The sequence below is a fragment of the Equus asinus genome, chromosome 10 (assembly GCF_041296235.1).
Source record: "Equus asinus isolate D_3611 breed Donkey chromosome 10, EquAss-T2T_v2, whole genome shotgun sequence".
Taxonomy (NCBI): Eukaryota; Metazoa; Chordata; class Mammalia; order Perissodactyla; family Equidae; genus Equus; species Equus asinus.
In genome coordinates, this window is record NC_091799.1 from 13,847,178 (window position 1) to 13,864,702 (window position 17,525).

General features: G+C 44.6%; 1 protein-coding gene across 5 annotated transcripts in view; it reads left to right on the forward strand.

Moving 5' to 3' along the window:
- Positions 1–4,712: 4,712 nt before the first annotated feature.
- The window catches only part of TSC1 (TSC complex subunit 1), a 50,989-nt gene continuing 38,176 nt past the window's right edge, over positions 4,713–17,525 (forward strand). For 2 of the 5 annotated variants that reach the window (XM_014863381.3, XM_044778479.2), the window contains exons 1-2: positions 4,949–5,043; positions 13,914–13,976. The gene's annotated coding sequence lies outside the window, so the exon portion shown is untranslated. Of the gene's footprint in view, positions 5,048–13,913; positions 13,977–17,525 lie in introns of all 5 variants that reach the window. The other 3 variants (XM_014863380.3, XM_070518454.1, XM_014863379.3) reach the window with 3 other exon arrangements.

A 17,525-nucleotide genomic window follows, 5' to 3' on the forward strand; every position in this document is an offset into this window, starting at 1 on the left:
TTATATATGGGACACCTGCCACAGCATAGCTTTATGAGTGGTGCCAAGTCCGTGCCTGGGATCCGAACAGGCGAACTGCAGACCGCCCAAGCAGAGAAGTCAAACTTAACTCCTATACCACCAGGCTGGCCCCAGTGGTAGTGTTTCTTAAAAGTAAGTCCGCACAAAATTTTTGGAGTGATGGATATATTTAGTACCCTGGTTGTAGTGATGGTATCGTGGATGTATGCATATGTCCAAAGTCATCAAGATGTGTATATTAAATGTGTGCAATTTGTTGTATATCAATTATACCTCAATAAAGCTAAAAAAAATTTCTCTAAGAACAACAAAATAGTGAGTCCATACACACCCTATAACCCACCAGTTTTACTCAGAGTTATGCATCCCAAAGAAATTTTCAGTTGGATCCATAAGGGAACAAGTACAGTGAGGCTTATCACAGTGTGGTTTCTGGCGGCATTTTGGGTGTTGTTCCCTGGGAGGGTGGAGAGTAGAGCAGGGTAGATCTGCACCATTGAATAATGTTCAGCAGTTACAAGCTACTGGCTAGATGTATACAAAGTAACGTGCACGGAGCTTCAAAACATAATGCGGAGCGGGGAAAAAAGTAAGAAACACATTGCCATCTATAACACAACCATTTACATAAGTTAAAAATATATGCATATATGACTATGTGCACATATATGTATACACATATGTATGTAGTGTCTTAATCTATTTGGACACAGTGCTAGACAGTGAGGGGGGATGATGAAACTGGAGAGGCCAGCGCCATGGAGGGCCTCAGCGGCCACTGTTGGAAGCTTGGACTCGATCCTGCAGGAGATGTGTGGCTATTGAAGGTGGGATGACTGGCAGGAGGCTGCCACACAGAAGGCAAAAGCTGAAGCAAGAGGACCATTCAAATGGATAAACTTAAGGCACTGAGAGAGAAGTTTGTTTTATTTTTTTTTCGAGGAAGATCAGCCCTGAGCTAACATTCGCTGCCAATCCTCCTCTTTTTGCTGAGGAAGACTAGCCCTGAGCTAACATCCGTGCCCATCTTCCTCCACTTTATATGTGGGACGCCTACCACAGCATGGCTTGCCAAGCAGTGCCATGTCCGCACCTGGGATCCAAACTGGCAAACCCTGGGCCGCCGAAGAGGAACATGCAAACTTAACTGCTGCGCCACCAGGCCGGGCCCCAGAGAAGTATTTTGGACTAGTGGTGTCTGTCCAAAGGCCTTCAAATCTCATTGCATCTGGAAGACCTTCTGTTTGCAAAGGACAGAAACCCAACTGAAACTAGCATCAGCAAAAATAGTTATTGCCTCATGGAACTTGGAGGACCGTGGTGAAGCTGGCCTCAGGGACTCTGGAACGTCAGGAGGTAGCAACCTACATTTCTCTTCCCATCTCTGTCTCTCTTTGCCTCCATCCCCTGTATCTTTTCCCTGTTTTGGCCAGACCTCTCTCAGAGCTTAGTGTAGGAGAAGGGCAGTGTCACAGCTTCCTCATCCCAGTTTAGTGACCCCAGAGGAAAGACAAAATCTGTCTTTTAGCATCCACATGTAAAGACCCAAGGAAGCGTTCTGATTGGCCCAGCTTGAGTCACATGTCCAACTGTGGGCCAATCACTTTGGCTAGATGATAGGGAGCTCACATTGGCTGGCTGGTCCAGGAGCCTGTGCCCTGTGGGTGGCACAGTGGTTGTCCCCAGGGAGGGGGATACGCTGCACAGACAAATGCAATGGATGTCCATCACATACGTCAAGTCAGCACCACCTGCCTACAAGGGCCAGCTCTTTTCTCTCCTGTCACACTCAGACAGACGGGCTGTGATTGTTGGAGAAAGCCCAGCCAGGAAGCCCCTGCCACAGGGAGGCTCCAGGGTGGCGGAGGAAGTGGTCTCATTAACATCTACTCAGCAAATGACAAAAATCAATCCCAGAGAAGCAAAAAACATCTAGGCAGCCCAGACCGGGCAGTGGCCGGAGATGGTGGCAGGGCTGCCTCTGCCGTTCCTTCCAGCCTTTCTCACAAGCCCCTGGTGGTCCATATTGAGAGAACAATTACCATTCTTCTTCCAGACACTGTAGAAACAGTAACAACGTGGTTACGGCCCCCTTGAGGGCCAGCAGTTGATGAGCTCCACGTATCATTGCTCCCTTCCATGGAGAAGAGCATTCCAGCAGGATGAGGTCATAGATGCAAGGAAACTTGGGGGTAGGGAAGGGGGTTTCTGGGTCAGGGCTCTGGAGCAGTGCCTGGCCCCCGACTCCACCTCTTAACCTGAAATCTCCCAATCACTGGTGGTCTCAGAAATCTCTGAATGCACTTGAGTCCCTGCCCTGGAGTGAATGCAAAGGCAGGAGTCAGTTCTGCTGAGACAGTTTGTGGACTGGTGGAACTGGGAGAACCAGTACCTTCTCCCTTCTCCCCCAACCTTTCCATCTCCTGACCCCACCAACTATGCTCTGCTGGCTACACAGAAAAATTGATCATTTGGTGCACCAAACTCCTGGGGGTGATGGGTGCTGGCCACGAGGACAGTTAACACAGTAACAAAAGTAACATTTATTGAACCAGGCTTTATGCTAATTGTATCTTCATGTATCACTGAATCCACCCCAAATCCCCATTAGGTAGGCATCATTATTACCCCTATGATGTGGATGAGGAACCTAAGGCTCACCCAGTTAGTGCCGTGGCAGAAACCTGCATTCAAACTCTGGTCTTTTTTTTTTTTTTAAAGATTGGCACCTGAGCTAACATCTGTTGCCAATCTTTTTTTCCTTCTTCTTCTTCTCCCCAAAGCCCCTCCAGTACATAGCTGTATATTCTACTTGCAGGTCCTTCTAGTTGAGCTGTGTGGGACGCCGCCTCAGCATGGCCTGACGAGCTGTGCTAGGTCCGCGCCCAGGATCCAAACCAGCAAAACCCTGGGCCACTGAAGCGGAGCATGGGAACCACTCGGCCACGGGGCCAGCCCCAAACTCTAGTCTGTTTGAATCAAGAACGCTTGGCTTCCCTGACCTGCCTCCATGACCATGTTAGATTGGTGGAATCTTCAACTCAATGCCCACCTCCCCCATCAGCCAGCATTGTTATAAGGGTTATGCACTGCTGAAGGGCCGCCTGAGGGTTTGGGGTGTGAGGGTAGGAGCTGAAACACAGCCTGGGCTCTGCTCAGGCGGGCTATGGGCCCAGAGCGGGTGTTTTGTCTAACCCTCACAGAAGCACCATCCAGGCCAGCAGGAGCCCTGCCGGGGACCAGGCTCTGCCTCTCGGAATCCTGATGGCACCTACCGTGCTGGCACTCACACACCTGGCCCCTTAAATCAGAGGCTGCCTGGCATTGTGACCCAATTGGTTCCCATGACAAAACTTGTTTTTCAAAACTTGTTATTCCCATAACTCACGCAGCATTTAGTGCCTCCAGGCCTTTGGTTCTTTGCTTCCTTCAGCCTGGAATGTCCTTTTCTTCCCAACCACCTCTCCCATTTCTATTTCAGAGAACCTGATGTTGTTAGCGTCCTCGAGTCAATCCCGACTCCTAGTGACCCTGTGTGTAGCCATCCCCTCACCTTCCGGGCTGTATCAGACAATGCTCCCCAGCTATTTACAGGGTTTGCATGGCCAATTTTTTTGAAAGTGGGTGGTCAAGTCCTTCTTCCTATTCTGTCTTAATCTGGGAATTCTGCTAAACCTGTCCACCACAGGTGACCCTGCTGGTATTTGAAATCCCAGTGGCATAGCTTTCACCATCATAGCAACACGCAGCAGCCACAGTATGACAACTGACGGACAGGTGGTGTGGTTCTCTGACCTGGAAATGAACTTGGCCTGCTACGTGAGAGCTGGGAACCTTGACCACCAGGGCTGACTCATAAAACCTACCTTTCCTTTAAAACCCAGCCAGATGCCCACTCCTTCAAAATCCCTTTCGAATACTCCATCTCACTCCCTGCCCCCTCTCTCACACGGTTTAGTATCAGTCATAGCACTTCTCATGTCTCACCTCCTGCGTGACAAGGACCATCATCTATGGAGCATTTACTCTGCATGGGGCACTGTGTGGAACACACCCTCCATCCTTGATCTCTCTGAATCCCCACGTCACGAACGTTACCACGCCCATTTCACAGAGGAAAAAACTGAGGCTCGGAGGACTTCCAGACTTGTTCAGGTCGACACAGCTAGGAAGCAGCAGAGCAGGAACTGAACGTACGGTTCTGATTTTAAAGCTGCCTGCTCCGATTAGCACGGTTTTCCATAAATGTCGTGAGCAGGTCTAAAGCGTCAGCAACCTGACGGCAGAAGCCACTGTAGTTCTCCGCAGTCCCAGAGGTGGGCTTCTGCAAATACTCTGCAAAAGAAAGCGGGTTGCCCTGTGAGCACCGCCCTCCTTCCCTGGGTGAGCTGCCACTCCACCAAGGCTCCAGAGCAGACCCTTCACCCACGCGGACCCCAGGGGCTCTCTGGGAACAGCATCGCAGCTCTGTGGCCGGGCGCAGAGACACCCTAGAGGGGCACAAGGTCTGCGAAGGGGAGAAAGAGCGCGGGACAGACGGCACGCACCCCAACCACACCCAGCCGGACGAAGTTGTTTACGCCTCTGGCCAGCCCCTCCCGCCCGGCCGGCCGGCCACGTGACCGCCGCCCCGCCCCTCGCTCTCGCGCGTGGCTCCTCCCGCCGTGCCGGCCCTTCTTTTTGCCTCCTTCGGAGTCACAAGATCTCTCAGCGCCCTCCTTTCGGGATCCTTCCGCTCGTCCCCGCCCCCCTACCTCACAAACTCTCCTTGGCTCTCTCTACACCGGTTCGCGTCGTCAGTAATGAGCAGAACGGCCCCTTCCGTCCAAAGGGGCTGCCGACCGCGTTCATCAGTCATTGGGTTCGAGGGACAGGCGAGACCCCGCTGGGGACTCTTTTTCGTGGCGGAGGCTGCAGCCTGCCGTGGACATTTCACGACGGGGGGAGGTGCTGTACGTCCAAGATGGCGGCGCCCTGTAGGCTGGAGGGACTGTGAGGTAAACAGCTGAGGGGGAGGAGACGGTGCGTGAGTATGGGGGTGTCGCCCCCTCCTATTCATGGGGGCTTCTCGGGGCAGCCCTGGCACCATAATCCCAGGCTGGGGGGCCCCGACGGGCTGGGGCAAGGGGCTCACTTGCTGGGGAGGGGACCCCGGGAAGGGGGCTTCCGAGAGCTTTTCCCCCTCTCTTATTACGCGCTCTCTCCGGCGGGGCCCAGCAGGGCCGCCCGGTCCCTGGGGAGGAGAGGCGGGCCGGGCTAGTACTTCGCCCCTCCTCGGCGGCCGAGGGGACGGCTGCACCCCCGGGCCGCGGTGCCGAGGGCGGGGGTGAGGTGAGCCCCTTCGCCAGCCCCTCACTTAGCGGGGTGACAGGTTTCCGCGGGGTGCGGAGAGCAGAGGAGAGTCCCGTAGCCGGAGGGGAAGGGCCGGGGGGGTGGGGCTGGTCCCAAGGCTTGCTGAGAGCGGTTAGGGGTGGGGGGAGAATGAATGGAGGTGGCCTGTGGGCATCAGGGATCGCCTGGACGCGGCGACTCCGCTGAATTTGGCGTGACTGGAGTGCCTCGCTCCGGCTGCGCTTGTGGGTGTGTAATTGACGGTGAAGGACAGTTACCTTCGAGTCCGCAGAGGTGATTCTTAAGAGACAGCTATTTGCCGAGCCACTCCTAGACGCTCATTCATTCATTTGAGGAACTGGAGGACGAAGAGTCTGCAGACAGGAGACCTTTAGAATTAAAGCTCTTTCTTTGTGTTTCCTGTTAAAGAGTTTTGCTTGCTGTGTTTTGGATTTGAGGGGAGGGGGGATGGGGGGGTGTTCCTCCTAAGAACAACCGCTCGTCTTTACGAAGTGGAAGTGCTTTGCAATCCTTATCTTCTTTAGTCCTCGCGACAAAGCGAAGAAGCCACTATTAATACCTCCATTTCTCAGATGAAGAAACTGAGGCCCGGAGAGATTAGGGCAACTTGCCCAAGGTCACACCTCTAGGAGTGTCTGAGCCAGGACTGGAACTGGGGTCTGATTCCAAGGCCAAGCTCCTGTCATTATACTCACATGACTCTCTCATTTATCTGTTATTTGATCAAAGCTGGCTAGTCATTCTAATTAAGTGATTAGAATGAATCAATTGGTCAAAGTTTGTGCACAAGTGCCTGTTTGAAGAGGGGTGCACTTGCTTATACACCTCAGCTTTTGTTTGAGTCGGCAGTGTTGTGCATGTAAACGCATTAGTCTAAATTAGGTTGGAAGGTATTTGATGTTTTTATAAAACTGATGAGTTTTCAGCGGAAAGAAGTCCTGCTAAAATCCTTGCTGAATTTTTCATGGAAAGCTTAGAAATAGCACTTCATTTTACATAGAGTAAGCTGTAAAAGTACTAAAATAGAATAATACTCTTCTGAGATACTTTGATTTATAATTTTGGGATCAACTCGGAGTCATCCGAATTCAAACATGCTGGCAAAGTGGAGCTGTAAATTTCAAGAAGCATTGTAAAACCGAATCTTCTGGGAGCCCTTGATTTACCGAGCAACCACCTGTGATTCTTAAGTTGAGCATTCCTGAGTAAACCTGGAATATGCAAATGTGAAAACTGATTTAGGGTTGTGTAGGGAAATGTACCTTTAACAGTCATGCATCAGGCAAATGAGGCTCCTCAGAAACACTGAAACATTCTTTGCTATTGCCCTGGGGAGCTGCAGAATCTTCCTCTAACCACCTGGTGTAAACTTAAGGGTATTTATAGAAGATGTAAATGGAAAATATCCTCTTACTAAAGTTAATATCTTATCCGAAACACTCTTACATCACGTGCCTGGAAGGGCGGATGATGTAAGCTTTCTTTGCCTCATGCGTTTCTTGGTGTCATAAAGACTTGGTATGTTCCTAAATTCCTGGTTAGACAGATTCCCTGGCGGCTATAAGCCTTCTTACTCGTTTTCGTTAAATTGGAGTATCTCAAATCCTGTGACTCAGTTGTACTCTTGCTCACTGGTTTAAGAGCAAAGATGTCCCATACTGCTACTGTTGTGGGTACTTTGATGCCTTCTGTGCATGCCTGGTTTCGTTTGTGAGATGAAACGGAACAGTCTGACTAGGACAAATCAAATATATGCGCATCCGTGTGATATTTACACAATAATGAAGTTGCCGGAAACAAGAGATCTCAAACGGTAGTATTCATCAGAATCTCCATCGCAGATGTCTGGCCCCATAGTAGGTAGACCTGCATATTCAGTCGTTGAGGACTCCCTGGATATATATTTTGGAAGAAGTCATAGGTGATTCTGCTGTGCACTAGACGTTGAAGACCAGTAGCTTAAAGTTTCAATTTGGCTGTTTTTCTTTTAATTTATAATTTATTGCAGAGGCATTGCTTAAAATAGCTTGTAACCTCTGTTGTGTGTAGTGGTGGGCGAATCTTGGGCTCTGCATTACAGCTGACTTGATCTTATAGCTCTGTCTTCTTTCAAAGTTTGTTGGTGTACAGGTATGTTCTTTTCAGGGTTCCAGGGCCATAGTGGACTAAAATTAGCTTTCCCTGGAATTATTTGGATATTCTTGGATGTAGATGCACCAAATACAGCAAAGCATCAACCATATCAAGCTTTGCTAAAGTGACTTTGATCAAGTCCCCTCAGTTCTCTAAGCCTCAGTTTCTTGATCTGTGAAATGAGAGATGGATTATAAATTAGAGTATTTCTAAGTCAAAATTTCTGTGATTTAAAGTCTCCCTGGGGCTTCAGTTAAACATTCTTACTAAACTGATTAAAACAAAATGTTAATAGCTTTATAGTAACTAAGGAAATTGGTGACTTTTAGCCTGACCCATTGAGTGATGACCTGTTTATCTTTTCCTTTATATCACATTATTCTTAAAAGGTAATTCCCTGTAAGTTCCTCATATTATAAATCTCTCTTTGAGAGATTAGTTTTATTTGTATTAGTTTTGTTTGTCATTTAAGTAGCTGCAGGCAAGAAAGAAAAGTATACAGAGTGACATTCAAACCTGTAGCTTTTTGCTTTGAAAAAATACTTGTATAATTAGTATATACTCAAACACTGCATTTTTTCCTCTCAGTGTTTGATGTAATTTAGTTTGCATGAAATACTTATTTTTTTTCATTTAAATTAGTCTGAAAGACGTCTACCATCAGCAATTTGAGATTATTTTTCTAATTTACTTTTTAAGCTGATAGTTACTAGAAATTAGTAATTTAACGTCTAATGTCTATTTTTGGGGGTGGGGAGAATAAAAAATTATGTATGTGTAAAAGATATGTAATCTCAGGACCTTGCTAATTTCTCTTGTGCAGTGCTGATTTTTCTGTACAGGAAAGTAGCAAAAGGTAACAGAATACTTTTTAAGGTCGAATGAATTCAGATTGTCAACTAATGAGTAAAGTGCCTTAAAAACCTAGCTTTGATACAAAACAAGGCATGCTAGTTACTGGCCTAGAACTTACAGGTCACTTTCTAAAGATAATGGCAGTAGAGGCTGTGAAATAGTTGAGTAACAAGGGACAGTTTTGCTCTTCCGTTGGTGATGGAAGACACAGTGAGGAGTGATAAAGAAGGACAGATGTAGGGACCTTAATGTCTGTAATTGTTAAGACCTGTGCTACTTTGAGGAGTTCACAGAGCACAGTAACAAACACCAAGTGTATCCATTTTAAGTTATAGAATGGTTTTATCAATGTTTCAAATACAAGTTGTTAAATGGATAGACTGCTGAGCCTTATGTACCCAGCAATACATTTTGTTTAGTAGTAATATTGTTATAATAAAGTTTATATTTATTGAATACTTATGTGCCAAACTCTGTGCTAAGTATTTTACACATATGATCCCATTAACTCTTCACACAGCATTAAGAGACAAGATAGGGAGAGGAGGAAACTGAGGCTAAGGGACTTGAGTAAGTTGCATAAAATCACTTAGTGGCTGACCTGGGATTTGAACCATGCTGGCTGACTCCAGAGCCCAAACATTTAATCTTTCACTGTGATGAACTGCCTGAACTGCTGATCTCGTCAACTAACTCATAGATCGGTGGCTCTTAACTTTTGGGGCGGGTGTGGGGTGGGGAACTCAGTTCCACTCTGAAAATCTGTGGGAAGGTATGGACCAAATATCCCTTGTCTCCCGTCTCCACCAAAAACATTCATCCAGATATACAATGTTGGACATGGCTTCTGGAACTTCATGGCCCCAGCTTGAAGCCCAGCTGATTGTTCTAGATTACTGCTGTTAAAAATGGACTTGGGCTTTATTAAAAACGATCTTTTTTTTTTTTTTTAACCGTAGGTAGGAAAGGCCCAAGTCTTTTAAAGATGGCCTGTATACTATTCGTATTATAAATCGTTCTGTTAAACTTTTATATTGAAAGAATCTTAACACTTCACTGGGAATTCGGGTTTAGGTGCCACATTAGGAAAAGTTAGAACTGGAGAACTCGGGTATGGAACTTACTAAATGCTTGTCAGGCTTGGCATTCACTCCACGCTGGTACCTTTAGCACCTGGCAGAATTCCACTGGGCTATTTTCCATGGTTTATGCACTATCTATTTTTTTTCCTTTGAACCTCAAATATTTATAAAATGTATATTAAATATATATTTCATGTTTCCTGCCTTCATCCTTCTTGCTTCTTCCTAGACCAGGGGTTCTTAACCTTTAGTGAGCATCAGAATGACCCAGAAGACCCTACCTCCAGAGTTTCTGATTCACAGGTCTGGGGCAAGGCCCAGGTATTTGCATTTCTAGCGGCTCTCCCAGGTGATGCTGATGTTGCTGGTGTGAGGACCACATTTGAGAACCACCGTCCTAGATTATCAAACCCAGTGCCTTTATTCCCTAGGATATTTTTCTTTTAGTCCTATGAACTTGAAACCTAAAGAAATCTTACAGTTTGCTCCGATTTCTTTTAGGGGAAGCTCTGTACAGTGACTTTTGGAAACATAGGTGGTATCTGTCTGGCCTATATTTTCTCGATAAATAATTTTGTTCATGCTCATGGGAAGTCAAAACCTAAGAAACGTTATTTATAGAAGAGCTGTACCTTACCAAAATGAAGCTCTGTCCCTCTAGGCAAATTACTGGAGGATTCACCTTTGAAATAGGGTATAAGCTTCAGCAAATTGTTCATCAAGGTGCCTAATGGCAAAAATTCTGAATGGAGAATCTGGAGCTCTCCTACTCCAGTTTGTATGACCTTGAGAGGGACTGTAACTACAGAGACCATTTAAATCACATGACCACACATTTTGGCAGGTTTTGCCATCAGCTGTTTTACTTTCACATGGTGAGTCGTGTTTCCTCCTCCTTTCCCTGTCCTGTGCACTGGTAGGAAGAGTAAACTGGAGCTAATGTCTTCCTTTCTGGATGCATTTGTGCTGAAGGCATCTTGTTCACTTGATAGAATATTACTCTGTCAATCACCTGAGAGTTCCTGAGCTGGAACCGGACTTCACTATGTGATAGTGTATTATTAACAAAATACTAGGATTATCTGTACTATTAACATAACAGTGTCGTGTTTCTCCCCTACCTGTGCTGTACTTGTTAATGGAATAGTCCATCCGTTAGACTTGAACCTGTATCTAAATTGTCTTCGAGCTGTTTTAGATAAAAACCTGAGTATGGAAAACAAGTTATAGTGAAGGACATCTGCCTTCATATATACCCTTAGTTGTGTTTTTACATCATAGACAAGTGTGCACAAAATTATCTTAGGTGATATTCTATATAATTACCTATTTTTATGTGATTTACAATTCTGGGGTGTCCTAGGGGGTAGAAGGCCATATACAACACTGGTTTTCCAAAAGTCTGAATATTCAACAGATATTTTCAGATAAAATACCTTCTAAAGGCATTTTAGGTACCTGCCACTAGTATTTCACAGAGGTTTTATAGCTCTTAGCCCTCTCACAGTGTGTAATATATCTTGCGTAGGGCAGAGATATGAAAAAATGTGTACAGTTCCTGCTAATGACAGCTATACATGGCTATTACACTGGAGTTCATGTGCAGTCCCAGGTATATAAGCCATCTGTCTGTTAACACCTAAAGAATGAAATTAATTAAGGTGAACTGTGAAAACAAATTGACCTACATTCGTTCTGTTTAATCTCAAAATGCTAAAGCACAGAGCCCTCATCCTCTTCCTCAAACCTACCCTATATTTGCATTCAAAAAGACTGCTTAGAGAATGCAATTACAATGTTGCATTTAGGTGAGAACACAACTTTTGGGTCAGATATCAAAGAGGAAAAATCTGGATCTAGGGGTGTGTTTCTTTTTTAATTTGGCTTTTGAAGATAAGAACATGGTTTGACTGTTATGCTCTTGACAGGTGTTTCCATCCATACCCCTTAGAGGTACACATCTTTGAGGGGGTCTCCTCCCTTCCTCGTTTCTCATCAGGATGTTCACAGGTCACACATGTCTCACTTTACTGACCAGAATGATTTTACCTGGTAGTACCTCCATAGGGCAGAATTTAAATATAAGTAAGTAAATAAATGCTCAAAATATACATAACTGCGGGTAGCCTTTGCCATGCCAACATTAAACTGATGCCGATTTATTAGCATTACCATTTTTAGCATGGTGATAAAGAAGAAGTCTTAATGTTAAGTATTGGACAAAACATTTCTGACTTCCTGTGCCAGTGCCTTTATCTAGGACAGTGATCTTGGCTGGGCAGACTACAAGATCTCATCTTATGTACATCCTAAGGTAACCCTTGCCTTAGATATTCCTTTTCAGGTAAAAGATCCAACTGGGATTAATTATAAGAGGAAGTCTAGATAACTCACTGGACTAACAGCTGATTTTAAGATTCTGAAGATTAGAGGCTCCCGTGTTTTCATTCCAGCTCTGTACTTGGTCGAGTGGCTGTGGCCGGGCAAGCAGTCCCTGTTGGAATGGTTTGGTCGGCCTTGCTAACAGGCCAGCCTGCCTCCCAGCACTGCACGCGTGCTTGCATATGCCACCGAAGACCACTGGTGTTTAATGCCTGGAATGCGTTCCACAAAGAAGTGTAGTTACCCCGTTGTCTGGAGCAAGAGTGGTTTTTTATTAAACATTGGCACCTGAGCTAACATCTGCTGCCAGTCTTTTTCTTCTTCTTCTCCCCAAAGTGCCCCAGTACGTAGTTGTATTTTCCAGTCGTAGGTCCTTCTGGTTGTGCTATGTGAGACACCGCTTCAGCATGGCCTGACGAGCGGTGCCATGTCTGCGCCCAAGATCCCAACTGGCGAAAACCCGGGCTGCTGAAGCAGAGTGCACGAACTTAACCACTCCGCCATGGGGCTGGCCCCTGGAGCAAGAGATTTTAATTAAGAGAGTTGCTCGATCCACTAGTTCGACTTTGACTGGGATTGTGTTTTGCAGGACGTGTCTCCAGGTTTTTTTTGTGCTCCATGTAATTAGCTGGATATAGTGTATGAGGTGCAGCTTGCATACTTTATATTCAGCCCTGGAATGGCTACCAAAAAACCTGATGAAATCTTTGCTGACCTGAACAGGGTATATTTGCCTCTTGTGTGCCAGACACTGAAATAGGCCTGGGTGTCCATTAGTGGACCAAACAGCTGGTCCCTGTGCTCATGGAGCTTACAATCTAGTGGTCAGACTGTACCTAGATATAGTTTGAAGGGCTGACATTTTAAAAGCAAACTGGAATGTAGTTCTGTATACTCTTATTTAACATGGATACTTAATATGAGATAATTGGACAGAAAGTAGGATAAAAGGGGGAAGAAAGTAGAGAAATGATAGCTATTCATAAATGTTTTATGCTTGTCATGTAGGAGAATTAGATTAAGGTTGTGCAGCCTTATACATTTATTTAAGAAATATTTTAACTCGTAGTTATTCAGTCAACGAGTGCCAGACACTGTGGTATCTGCTAAAGATAACAGTACTGAATAAGCTACTCTTTCTTCCTGGATGTAACTTCTATTGAGGGAGATGTGTTCAACGGCTAATTACTCTTATTTAATTAGGTTGTGGTAAATGACACAAAGAAATATAGGCTGCTAAGAGTATTTAACAGGGGACCTGACCTAGTCTGGGGCGTAGGAGTGGAGGGAAGCAAAAGCTTCTCTCATGAAGTGAATGTTTAAGCTGAGATTTTAAGGGTGAAGGCGTAGCTTGGGAGGGGGCAGGGGCAGAGTCTCCCAGGCATGGGGACAACATGTACATGGTCCTGAAGTGGGGATGCGTGTGGCTTGGCAGAGAGACTGAGAGGCTAGGGTTGTAGGGAGGGAGAGGGAACATGGCGGGTGATGAGGCGATGCAGGCCCACTAAGTGCTTTGAACCTGGCACTTTTCCCCCTCTTGGGGCCTGCCTCACAGGGCTCCTTCAGTCGTTGCTCTGTGCCACACACTGCCAAGGGCTCTAGGATGCATCATCTTGATTGATCCTCAGAGCCTTTTGATGTAGGTGCCATTGTTCTCACTTTGCAAATGAAGTACCTTCAGGTTAGATGTTAGAGACTTTAGATAAACAGTCAAAAGTTACACAGCTAATATGTGGCAGAACTTGGATTTCAACTCGGAACTCTAATTCTAGAGCCTGCCCTCCCCATTCATTTAGTGCCCATTCATTTATAGCTCTTATAAACAGACACTTAACAAAAGGTAGAGGTTACAAGTTCAGCACAATATAAAGAATTTTCTAGCAACCAGCTGTTCAGAAATATAGACAGGGCGAGGCACGTGCACCCACTGATTATAAGTGCTCATTCCAGTGGAAACTAGATAGCCATCTGTCAGGGACAGAGTAGGAAGGAGGTCAACCAGATGAACCCGGAACTCCCCCTGATTGCATCTGGGATTTCACTTCATTGTAAGTTTATTATATACATATATGTGTTTTCTCCCTTCAGTGACCATGAAAGACACCAAGTTGACAGCACTGGAAACTGAAGTACCCATTGTCCCCAGAACAGGTAAGGTATAAACTCAGTCCAGTGCTTGGAGGAAGATGGAAGGGAATTGTCCATCTTGCCCATGGTCGCCCTTGTGCATAGGTGTTTCTTTGCATTCAGGATTTAATGTTTATGGTTTTAGCTCCTTGCCAGGAGCTGGGCCTTCTATGGTATGAAATAATTAGTCACGTTACTGATGATTTAATTGCTTTTTCAGTGCCAGGCACTAAGTGCATTGTATGTGTTATTTGTCTTCTTCTTCACAGCCACACTTTCAGTGTATCCCCATTTTACAGATGGGGAACTGGGTCTGAGATGTTATGCAATTTCCCCAAGGTTGTATAGCTGGTACTTGGTGAATCTATGACTCAGATCAGTTCTGTCTACAGCAAGGGTTGGTTTTCACCACTAAATTAGATGGAAGCTTTGTTTTGGAGTAAGTCATTTAAGTAGTGCAGAAGTTCTCGAACCCTGGCTGTGCCTTAGAAATCCTTGGGTTTATAAAAACAAACCAAATGTACTATCTGGACCCACCCCCTAACCTGCTCTGGAGTAGGGGCTGGGCTTCAGGATTTTGTAACCTCTACAAGTGATTCTAATGTACATCCTGGACTGAGAACCCCTGAGCTGATGAATTAGCGTTTACATTTTAAGATTGCTTTATCTGTTAATTGTCTTAATTAGTTTTTTTGGATCAATTATGTGCTGTAGTGATTTCTAGAATTGCAGCCTTTTAAAGTCCCTGAATATATCCTTCATAAATATTGAGGCTCTGGCATTTCTGTGGAGAGAAATTTAGTCTTAGTGACCTGACTGGTCACTGAGCTATAATTTTGAGTTTACCAGCAAGAGTGGCCAGTGCAGCAGCATTGTGTGCCCCCGGAAGGGTGTAGGGGAAGGCAGGGAAGGTGTTTGAGCTGATAGGACTCACTGTTGCCATTACTGTGTTCTGTCCCTGTCTGCCTCACCTTATAGCATAGGAATCGTGAAGTCATTATGTTGTAGTTAACAGTATAATTACTATATTCTGTCCCTGTCTGCCTCACCTTATATCATAGGAATCGTGAAGTCATTATGTTGTAGTTAACAGTATAATTACTATATTCTGTCCCTGTCTGCCTCACCTTATATCATAGGAATCGTGAAGTCATTATGTTGTAGTTAACAGTATAATTGCATGAATAGTAATCTTTTGCCTGAAAGATCGATGTTTGTTCACAAACAGGGACTTAACACAAATTGTAGGCTATCTAACAAGAGTGGGAGCACTGCTCTCTCACAGGTAGGGGAAGCTGTCTAAGTTTGACTTTTCATTTTCAAATGTTTTTGTATACTTCTTGCTGTCCCTTTTTTAGAAGTCTGCTGAATATGAATTTGAACCCAATGTCAAGTGGTCATGTGTTCTTATCATTGAAGCGCAAACTGAATAGCACACATCATAAATCTCAAATTTTATTAAACTTTTTTCATTATTGCAATTATATTACATTTTAGTAGCCAGATTTTTAAAGCTTGAAGTTTTTTAAAGATTTTATTATTTTTTTTCTTTTTCTCTCCAAAGTCCCCCGGTACATAGTTGTGTATTTTTTTAGTTGTGGGTCCTTCTAGTTGTGGCACGTGGGATGCCGCCTCAACATGGCTTGATGAGCGGTGCCATGTCTGTGCCCAGGATTCAAACTGGCGAAACCCCGGGCCGCCAAAGCGGAGCCCGCGAACTCAACCACTCGGCCACGGGGCCGGCCCCCTAAACTTTGAAGTTTTAATGTTGGGAAAATACATTGTTAGCACCATCCGCTGCCAGATTGCTCCTGTGGTCACTGTGTTACACGTGTGTGATGCCATATAGACCTTCATCTTCAACTGCCACATTTAGTCCCGTCACCAACCTTTTTGGACAAAGCAGAATGTAATTCAGGAGAGTTTCTGGTAGATTGTTTTCCAGAAGGAAGCTGTACTTGGGATTCATAGCTTAGGCAAACCTCAAAGGTCCTTCATCTTTAGCCACTAAAAATTGTTGGCAGCCTATAATAATCATTTTGACAAGCTTTTTGTTTAAACTTTTAGCCTCCATAGATACAAAACTACAAGAAATTGTCTTCCTAAAGCATTTTTGTAAAGTCTGTTTTGAAATTTCACTAGTCAGTGCAAAGTGTGTTGGGTATTTCATTTTTTTCTTTTTCTTTTTAAAGATTTTATTTTTTTTCCTTTTTCTCCCCAAAGCCCCCCAGTACATAGTTGTATATTCTTCGTTGTGGGTCCTTCTAGTTGTGGCATGTGGGACGCTGCCTCAGCGTGGTTTGATGAGCAGTGCCATGTCCATGCCCAGGATTTGAACCAACGAAACACTGGGCCACCTGCAGCGGAGTGCGCGAACTTAACCACTCGGCCACGGGGTCAGCCCCTCATTTTTTTCTTAACATTGTTTTCTTTTCTTCATACTCTATATTCTTTTTTAAATTTTATTTTGTTAACCAAGTAACCTGTGAAGCAAATATCACTGACATTTTTTTTTGAGGCACCTGAGCTAACGTCTATTGCCAATCTTTTTTTTCTTTCTTTTTCTCCCCAAAGCCCCCCAGTACGTAGGTGTACATTCTAGTTTTACGTCCTTCTGGTTGTGCTATGTGGGACGCCACCTCTGCATGGCTTGATGAATGGTACCATGTCCACGCCCAGGATCTGAACTGGCAAAGCCCTGGGCTGCTGAAGCAGAGCACGAGAACTTAACCACTCGGCCACGGGGCCGGCCCCCAGACTCTATATTCTTTATGTTTGGCTTGAAGATGATCTCTCATGGATGTTGTTGGCTGTGATTTTGGAATATTTTCATGTTATGAAGTTGAGGTGACAGGTTGACATTGTATTTTTAATTCATTCTCACTAGATGTGAAGTATTCCCAAGTATGACTTTTTCTTGAAAGACTACAAATTAAATGCAGTTCTTAAAGGTTATTTTGTTTGTAATAAATGCTACAAAACAATTCTATAAAAGTTAGAATCAGGGGCTGGTCCAGTGGTGCAGCGGTTAAGTGTGCGTGTTCCGCTTTGGCGGCCCGGGGTTTGCCGGTTCGGATCCTGGGTGCGGACATGGCACCGCTTGGCAAGCCATGCTGTGGTAGGCGTCCCACATATAAAGCAGAGGAAGATGGGCATGGGTGTTAGCTCAGGGCCAGTCTTCCTCAGCAAAAAGTGGAGGATTGGCAGATGTTAGCTCAGGGCTAATCTTCCACAAAAAAAGAGAAAGAAATTAATTTAAAAAAACAGTTAGAATTAAAATGTAATTTAATTTCTGTTATTTAGCCAGGGTTTATTAAAATTTTTATAAACATTTGACTCAAAGAGTAATTACTATTATTTGTAAAGTTATCTAGCTAATCTACCCTCTTAGTAATAACATTATTAGTTAACATATTTAACTATTTGAAAGTTTTTAATTGTTTTTGAATATAAAAATAACATCATTAACTGAAGCTTTTATTTTTATAATAATCAGTATACATTTATTCTTAAACTGAGAGAATTTCAACTTATAAAACACAAAACTTGGATGTTACATGTAGAATGTTTTAC